This window comes from Lycium ferocissimum, chromosome 1 (genome assembly GCF_029784015.1).
Source record: "Lycium ferocissimum isolate CSIRO_LF1 chromosome 1, AGI_CSIRO_Lferr_CH_V1, whole genome shotgun sequence".
Lineage (NCBI taxonomy): Eukaryota > Viridiplantae > Streptophyta > Magnoliopsida > Solanales > Solanaceae > Lycium > Lycium ferocissimum.
This window is the reverse complement of record NC_081342.1, coordinates 5,390,512-5,400,437: the sequence shown is the minus strand read 5'-3', so window position 1 is coordinate 5,400,437 and position 9,926 is coordinate 5,390,512. Positions and strand designations below refer to the sequence as shown.

Here is a 9,926-nt window from a genome sequence, read left to right as displayed (position 1 = left end):
ATACATAAATAAATCTGAAATAAATCGTACTCGTGTGCATGCAGTTTGTATTTTGTACCCCTCTACTTGGGATATATATGTTGGAACATGGAGCTTTTAGACAAAATGGTCTCTTATCTATATGAGTAGGTCTATTTAATCCTTTAAATATAACCTTGAGCATCTTTAGTCGCTTAAGTTTGCTAAATTAAAGTGGATCACCTTTGGTCCAACCAACAGAATCTATACTATACTATTCTAAAAGTGGGAAACAAAAAGTTACAAAAGTTGAATTACCAAAATATCCATCAAATATTGAATGACCATTTTACTCTTCACTCAAACACTATTGTAATAACACTTTTTGTACAGGAATGTAAAGATACATGCATTCTATTATAGATAAGAAAAAAAAAACTTGAAAAAAAAAACGTGGAACCCTTATAATATGGCCAGCGATGTTTTGGGAAGGTGTACAGAACCCATTGTCTATTCCTATTAACTCGGAGGTTGATGACGTTTAAAATTCTAAAGAAAGCTTATATAGTACTCTCTCCGGATAAAAAAGAGTGTCCACAAATCAAGAAAGAATTAATTTTGTTTTTTCGATTTGTCCTTATTAAGTGTTATGTGATAAAATCCTAATACATATTTAATGAGGGACGGTTTAGTCAAGTTACTTATTTTTTTTTAGAAGTTAGTATTTTCTTAAAGGGTGTGCAAATGGCTAAGTGACACTCTTTTTTATCCGGAGGGTGTATGGTATATTTATCTTTTTTCTCTAGATCATTTTTATTTAAAATATGTTAAAAAGTCTCTTTTGGTTTTCTTTTCTTTTTTTCTTATTTTTTTCATTTATGTGATATATTAAAAATTCAAAAGTGGCTCATTAATTTCCGTAATAACTTTTCATCTTCCCTTTCTTGATTCAGCAATTTAGCTTATTTGCCAGCATTTTTTGCAGTTACTCTCATTAAAAACACCATTCATTATCATTAATCTATATTAGAAGTAATATGTATATGTATGCCATTTATTCTAAGGCCACAAAGGAATACAATATGCAAGACCTACTACGAGGAAGCCAAATTAGCCATCATTTCCTCAACGAACGTACAAGTTTGATCATATTGACGACACCCTCTGGCAGAAGAAAGTTTTTGTAGAGAATATGCACCTAAAGGTTATTGACAGTATGTTGATATAATTCTCAGAAAGTTTAGCTTATCTATCAGTAGCTCTTGCTAGTTGCTTTATGAATTCTTCATGAATTTTAGTCTATAATTTCGGAACTTGATTTTTTGTGTTGGTTAGCTTTTTTCTTTCTTTGTTTTCTTCTTTTCGGGGTCTTTTAGGTTTCATGGTTAGTGCCTAATTTAATTATTGCGTCACTGTTCTTTCAGAAGACGCTAGATGTTGTAATTACTTGAACGTGCGATGAAGGAACTTTTTTTCCATGTCCTTTACCACAAGCAAAATGCAGGCAAACGGAGACCTAACCGAGGTTGGTAAGTCTCACAAGTCAATGAATCACCAAATGGCCGAGATCCATTCTATACTTGGCAATTTTCAAAGAAACTATTTTGGATTACAGTTTGATATGTAGCTGCCGATGTTAATATCGTTTGTTCCAAAGAAGTTTCACCGTTTCTCGACTTCGTCACCGCATTAGACTTGTTGGAACAACGGAGAGCTTTGCATTTAGATGTGGACAAATTTGGTTTCTCCTTTTTCTTTATTCCCCTTTAAAATTTTGTGATCAAATTGGTCATTAATCCGTCCGTCTCATATTACTTGACCCCTTTCTCTTTTACACCCTCCTTAAGAAATCATAAATAAAAGATACTCCCTCTGTCCCAAAAAGATTGCTCTCCTTTCCTTTTTAGTCTGTCCCAAAAAGATTGTCCCCTTTCTATATTTAGAAACAATTTAACTTTATGAGATGATTTACAGCCAAACTACAAGAAAGTATAGAAATCGCAACAAAAAATTTTATATTTGGCAACAACTTAGTTTTATTGTCGGCAAATGATTTTTTTGTTGCCAAAGAATTTAATTTTGTTGCCATAGCATTGATTATTGTTGCAAAAAGTACTTTTGGCAACAAAAAAAAAAAAAGTTGTTGCACGTTGTTGCAATAACAGCCGTTGGGAAAAGTTCATGCAACAATTTTTTTTTTCGTTGCTAAAACTACTTTTTGTGTAACACCCCGCATCTTGGAACTGAGTTTAAGCTCATATCATTAGAGTTCTAGTGGAAACACTGAAGGTTTGAACGTTTTGCGAAAATGGTTGATAGGCCTATTTCGGGAATGATAACTCCTTAATCGGTTTGGAATTTGGGAAATTACCCCTAATGAATTCGTAGTATGTGGAAATACCTTTCTAACGATATAAAGACCAAGCCAATCGAGAGATCGGAGCAAGGAGATATGATCGTCTCAATATGGCTAATAGTAAGGCACTTGAGAAATCCTATCGAATCGGCTAAGTTTTTGATACGTCTGCCTTCCATCCAACTTTAGTGAAAATCTGTTATGAATTTGGGAAAACTTCCTTGATGAAAATTGTAGATCTTTGAAATATCTTTCCAATGGTATCTTACGGGGTCAAACGGACATCTGTGCAAAAGTTATGCCCATTTTACTGAAGCATGTTCGCTGGAAATTCTGCCTGGCGTAACGGTGACGTTACGGACCGTAACTCGTGTTACGGGCCGTAACAGTGGACCGTAACGTCCCAAAAATTTCAGAAGCTCACTGGAAATTTTCACCAAGGTACGGTACAAAGTTACGGTCCGTACCTTGTGTTCTTGGGACCGTAACAGTGACCGTATCTTGGTCCGTATATACGTTTCGGGTCACCCTGACTTCGGAGGCCATAACCCTATCATAAATTGGGAATTTGGGAAAACTCAAAGAATGAAAGTTGTAGATAATTGAAATAACTTTCCAACCATAGGTCGTGGGCCTACATGTGACATCGGGATAGGGAGATATGGACGTTTTAAGGCAAAAAGGTCCCAACCCGATTTCAAGTCGGGTCAAACCCATTTCCCCTTGGTATTTAAGGGAAATGTTAACCCTAGCAGCCCCATTTCCTCCATATTTTCAGATTTTAGAGAGAGAAAGGGAGAGAGGAGAATTAGAGAGAGAAAGTAGAGAATCAACCAAGTTGAAGGCCCCGAATCCCAAGGCTCGTGAAGGATAAAGTGTAGTACAAGTTCTTGCCGTCGTTCTAAGCTACAAATCAAACTTGGGGTGTTGATTTCGTGGTGGATGCTCATAAAAGGTAATATTCCTACTCTCAAATCATTTATAGTTGAGAATTGATGAATTCTTGGGAGAATAACAAATGGGTTTGATAAAGGAAATTATATGAATTATGCTAGAGTTTTGGATTTGTTGATTTGGGATTGTTGTATTCATGTGGGTGATGAAGAATGATGTTGATTACACCTAATTGAGATTGTAGAATCACCTAGAAGTAATAGAATGGGAATTGGGTGAAGAAATCACCATTAATGGAGATTATGGAGCTTCGTACCCACAAAGTGTTTGATAAAATGCTTAGATGACCAAAGCATGAATATTATTGCTAATATAGAATCCCTTTGACTTGTATTGATATAGATCAAAGTTGAAAAGGTTGACGAACATTGTATTACGCTCAAAGGCTGGAATTAAGGTATGTGAGGCTAACTATCTACGTTAGGGAATGTTCATGATTCTCCTCGCCTCATTCTTCATACTTGTCAGTAATTTGACTCAGAATACAGTTTAGCCCTGGTTTTATGATATGTTGTAGAACTGTTATCTTCTAGGGTTGCAGTTACAGAATTCGTTCATGGTTATCAATTTGAATATCATGAACTCAACACGTAATCTTTATAGACTTATGTATTGTTACCACATGAGTCTCAGTCTAGAAATTCAGTATGCTCAGAAACAGTCAGTGTTTTCAATTCAGTCCAGCATGTCTATTTCAGTTCAGCATTGTTCATTGTTGTTATGGTCTCAGTCCTTATTAATTAACCATAATTATACATATGTGATTTTGCCCGAGGGCATGATGCGATCTTGTGTATACGTATACATGGCCGAGGACCATTGGCGGCCTTACTAGGCCGAGGCCATAGCGTGCATTTATTATTGGGCCGAGGCCCCACATATACAAACACGGATAATACGGATGATTCGGATATAGAGCGAGGAGTATTCATATCTCTACTTCCTTGCTATTACGATTCTGATTATCGTTTCGGTTTTCGGTTTCGGTATTTTATTGCTTAGGTTGCTTTACATACCAGTACAATTCAAATGTCTTTGATGTCCTTTTATTGCTTGGGGCTGCGTCTCGCGATGCGGCAACGATACTGGTTGACGACTCGGCTATTTAGGAGTGCACATATCAGCTACTGGTAAGCCCCAGATTCCTTCGGGGGCGTTGTCATCTATCTAGCTATTTCAGTTTATAGACAGCTTAATTATTAAGTACTCTTAGAGGCTTCATAGACACAGTTCAGACGGTCAGATATGTATTATGTTAGCCTTGTTGGCAGTTGTTCAGTCGTTTTGGTTTAGCCAGGTTAGCTACTTTCAGATGTATTTCAGATTGTCTAAGTATTTCCGCATTATGATTTCAGTCAGACCTTTAGTATATCGGCATGTGTTTAGTTGTTTCCACATTCAGTTATGTGTTGATATCACATGTTGATTCGATCGCCGAATGGTTCGCTCGGTCACATGCGGTCGAGCACGGGTGCCGTGTTACGTCCGAGCCCGGAGTTCGGGGCGTGACAAAGCTTGGTATCGAACGTGGGTTCAAGTGTCTTAGGGAGTCTATGAAGCCGTGTCCAGTGGGGTCTCTTTTATATGTGTGAGGGCCCCACACATATAAACAGTTGACCACCAAGACATTCAGGATTGTCTCACTTCTTTCATACTTTAAATCGTGCAGTTAGAGCATTACTCTTAGGATTTCCTTCTAATTCATGCGAGTACGTATTTTCAGAAAATGCCTTATAAGAGAAAGTACAACAAGAGGAACACAGCCACCAGTCAAAGAGCTGCCGCTGAAACAGCTCACGAAGAGACTGTTCCGACTCAAACAGCAGTCCCTACGACTCCTACAGCTACACCTCCTAACACTTCAGACATGGATATGAGAGGAGCCATCCAGCTTCTTACTCAGATCGTTGCCAACCAGGCACAGCGACAAGAATCAGCCCCCAGCTCAGGTGTTAGTAGTGGGTCAAATAGTTCTAGGACTCAGGAGTTTTTGCGGATGAAGCCGCCAGTGTTCACAGGGTCAAAGAAGGAGGAAGAACCCCAGAATTTCATTGATGGACTCCAGAAAATATTTCGTGTGATGCATGCTACTGATACAGAGGCAGCAGAACTCGGAGCTTTCCAGTACGCAAGATGTGGCCCATATTTGGTATGAGACATGGGAACAGTCCCGAGGGAGGATGCCTTGCTACTTGGGATGAATTTGCAGATGCTTTCATTGAGCACTTCATGCCAATTGAGGTCAGGGAAGCCAAGGCTACAGAGTTTGAGAATCTAAGGCAGAAGGACATGACTGTTCAGGATTATTACCTCAAGTTCGTGTCATTGTCCAGACATGCTCCTCACATGGTTCCTGATATGAGAGCCGTGGTTAGAAGATTTGTACTTGGGCTTAAACCCGAGTTGCACAGGGATGCCAATACAGCTGCTCAGAATGACAAGATGACTATTTCCAAGATACTGGCATTCGTCCAAGGTAACGAGACTAGGCTGAAGGAAGAAGAAACCCTGCAGAAGCAGGAAGATAGGGAATTTAGTAAGAAGGCTAAGTCTACAGGAAATTTCAGTCAGGGAGGAGGAAACCGCCCATCCTTCAAGAATGGGTTATCAGGACCTGCTCAGTCTACAGTTAGTGTCCCATTTCAGATGTCCAAGTTTAGCCGGAAGAGTCAAAATTTTGAAGCAGCTACATATCCTTCTTGCAGCAAGTGTGGAAGAAAACACCCAGGGGTATGCCGTTCGGGCACGGATGGTTGTTTCGGGTGCGGTCAGCAGGGCCACTATCTGAAGGATTGCCCATTCGTAAGACAGAATACTGGGGGTAATGTAGTCCAGTCCACGAATTCAGCAGTCCCTCGAAATAATCAGGCCCAGCAGGGGAACAATACAGCTAGGTCTGGAAATACAAGCGGTGGGCGAAACCGTTTGTATGCATTGACAGGCCGTCAGGATACAGAAGCTCGTACAGATGTTGTCACAGGTACACTCACAGTTTTCACTGTTGAAGTATATGCCGTTATTGACCCAGGATCCACCTTACCTTATGTTGCTAAGAAATTTGGTATTGAATTTGAAAAGTTGCATGAACCTTTTCGAAGTACCCACACCGGTTGGGGAATCAGTTATAGCTAGGCGTATCTATAGGGGTTGTCCTAAGATTTACAATGTTAGCAGAGTCAAACCATTAGGATGGAGTATTCCAGTTATGAATACAATAGCAACCGGTTCATGTAAATAAATTTAGTTTTTTTTTTCACCATGAGAAATTGCTCAGATGAAAGTAGTCAGTTTTGTACAGTATGAGGGAATTACAGAAGATAAGGAACGTTAATTAGATCCCATCAAAAGAGAAGAATTTATAAGTATAAGATACTAGCCTTGGTCTAAGGGGGGGATGCATAAATCGCCAGTAAGTCCAGTGAGGTAATTGAAGACCCGGAGGGTTATTATGAGATATGAATAGTCGTAGTTCAGTCTCCATGTTTCATGTCGTGTTTCCTTCACGTTCATGTAGTCAAGCTATGTCCAGCCATATTGTTAACCATGACCCATCATTCGAGGACGAATGATCCCAAGGGGGAGATATTGTAACACCCCGCATCTTGGAACTGAGTTTAAGCTCATATCATTAGAGTTCTAGTGGAAACACTGAAGGTTTGAACGTTTTGCGAAAATGGTTGATAGGCCTATTTCGGGCAGCGATAACTCCTTAATCGGTTTGGAATTTGGGAAATTACCCCTAATGAATTCGTAGTATGTGGAAATACCTTTCTAACGATATAAAGACCAAGCCAATCAGAGATCGGAGCAAGGAGATATGATCGTCTCAATATGGCTAATAGTAAGGCACTTGAAATCCTATCGAATCGGCTAAGTTTTTGATACGTCTGCCTTCCATCCAACTTTAGTGAAAATCTGTTATGAATTTGGGAAAACTTCCTTGATGAAAATTGTAGATCTTTGAAATAGCTTTCCAATGGTATCTTACGGGGGTCAAACGGACATCTGTGCAAAAAGTTATGCCCATTTTACTGAAGCATGTTCGCTGGAAATTCTGCCTGGCGTAACGGTGACGTTACGGACCGTAACTCGTGTTACGGGCCGTAACAGTGGACCGTAACGTCCCAAAAATTTCCAGAAGCTCACTGGAAATTTTCACCAAGGTACGGTACAAAGTTACGGTCCGTACCTTGTGTTACGGGACCGTAACAGTGACCGTATCTTGGTCCGTATATACGTTTCGGGTCACCTGACTTCGGGAGGCCATAACCCTATCATAAATTGGGAATTTGGGAAAACTCAAAGAACAAAAGTTGTAGATAATTGAAATATCTTTCCAACCATAGGTCGTGGGATCATAGGTGACATCGGGATAGGGAGATATGGACGTTTTAAGACAGAAAGGTCCCAACCCGATTTCAAGTTGGGTCAAACCCATTTCCCCTTGGTATTTAAGGGAAATGTTAACCCTAGCAGCCCCATTTCCTCCATATTTTCAGATTTTAGAGAGAGAAAGGGAGAGAGAGGAGAATTAGAGAGAGAAAGTAGAGAATCAACCAAGTTGAAGGCCCCGAATCCCAAGGCTCGTGAAGGATAAAGTGTAGTACAAGTTCTTGCCGTCGTTCTAAGCTACAAATCAAACTTGGGGTGTTGATTTCGTGGTGGATGCTCATAAAAGGTAATATTCCTACTCTCAAATCATTTATAGTTGAGAATTGATGAATTCTTGGGAGAATAACAAATGGGTTTGATAAAGGAAATTATATGAATTATGCTAGAGTTTTGGATTTGTTGATTTGGGATTGTTGTATTCATGTGGGTGATGAAGAATGATGTTGATTACACCTAATTGAGATTGTAGAATCACCTAGAAGTAATAGAATGGGAATTGGGTGAAGAAATCACCATTAATGGAGATTATGGAGCTTCATGCCCACAAAGTGTTTGATAAAATGCTTAGATGACCAAAGCATGAATATTATTGCTAATATAGAATCCCTTTGACTTGTATTGATATAGATCAAAGTTGAAAAGGTTGACGAACATTGTATTACGCTCAAAGGCTGGAATTAAGGTATGTGAGGCTAACTATCTACGTTAGGGAATGTTCATGATTCTCCCTACGCCTCATTCTTCATACTTGTCGGTAATTTGACTCGAGAATACGGTTTAGCCCTGGTTTTATGATATGTTGTAGAGCTGTTATCTTCTAGGGTTGCGATTCTGAGAATTCGTTCATGGTTATCAATTTGAATATCATGAACTCAACACGTAATCTTTATAGACTTATGTATTGTTACCACATGAGTCTCGATCTAGAAATTCGGTATGCTCGAAACGATCGGTGTTTTCAATTTAGTCCAAGCATGTCTATTTCGGTTCGAGCATTGTTCATTGTTGTTATGGTCTCGGTCCTTATTAATTAACCATAATTATACATATGTGATTTTGCCCGAGGGCACGGACGATCTTGTGTATACGTATACATGGCCGAGGCCATTGGTGACGCACTACTAGGCCGAGGCCATAGCGTGCATTTATTATTGGGCCGAGGCCCCACATATACAAACACGGATAATACGGATGATTCGGATATAGAGCGAGGAGTATTCATATCTCTACTTCCTTGCTATTACGATTCGATTATCGGTTTCGGTTTCGGTTTCGGTATTTTATTGCTTCGGTTGCTTTACATACTAAGTACAATTCAAATGTGCTGATGTCCCTTTTTATTGCTTGGGGGCCTGCATCTCGCGATGCAGGCAACGATATACAGGTTGACGACTCAGCTATTTAGGAGTGCACGTATCAGCTATTGGTGAGCCCCAAATTCCTTCGGGGCGTTGTCATCTATCTAGCTATTTCAGTTTATAGACAGCTTAATTATTAAGTACTCTTAGAGGCTTCATAGACACAGTTCAGACGGTCAGATATGTATTATGTTAGCCTTGTTGGCAGTTGTTCAGTCGTTTTGGTTTAGCCAGGTTAGCTACTTTCAGATGTATTTCAGATTGTCTAAGTATTTCCGCATTATGATTTCAGTCAGACCTTTAGTATATCGGCATGTGTTTAGTTGTTTCCACATTCAGTTATGTGTTGATATCACATGTTGATTCAGTCAGCCAGATGGTTCGCTCGGTCACATGCAGTCAGGCACCGGGTGCCGTGTTACGTCCAGGCCCAGGTTCGGGGCGTGACATTTTGCAATAATAATCAATCTATGGCAACAAAAAAAAATTTGTTGCGAAATATATTTTTTCTTGTAGTGACACACATTTCGAAAGTCTTCCTTTATTTCTTAAACTTTGTGTCAAGTCAAAAGAGGACAATCTTTTTGGGACGGAGGGAGTATATTATACTATCTTACCCCTATCTCTATCCAATAAATACATTCTAATCAATATTGACTATTTTCAAGAACATTTACTACTTAGGGTAATATGGGAAATATTTAATTAATTTTATCTTAATTTTGTAAATGGACAATTAATTTGGGACATATTTTTAGTAATGAAAATTTTACTTTTCTATGAACAAGTTCTGTATGGGCTAAAAAGGTTTGGACAATATGCCAAAGCCTAACTATTCATTCTTTTCTTGCAACCACCACAGAGAAATTAAGCAGTTTCCTCTTCATTATGATGAGGTTTAAGCTATG

General features: G+C 39.1%; 1 long non-coding RNA gene across 1 annotated transcript; it reads left to right on the top strand.

The window, feature by feature from the left end:
• The first annotated feature begins 7,202 nt into the window (after window positions 1-7,202).
• LOC132068063 (uncharacterized) lies at window positions 7,203-9,466 on the top strand. The gene is made up of 3 exons (XR_009417308.1): window positions 7,203-7,946; window positions 8,288-8,342; window positions 9,031-9,466. It is a non-coding gene; the product is annotated as an uncharacterized LOC132068063 (long non-coding RNA).
• The last annotated feature ends 460 nt before the right edge of the window (window positions 9,467-9,926 follow it).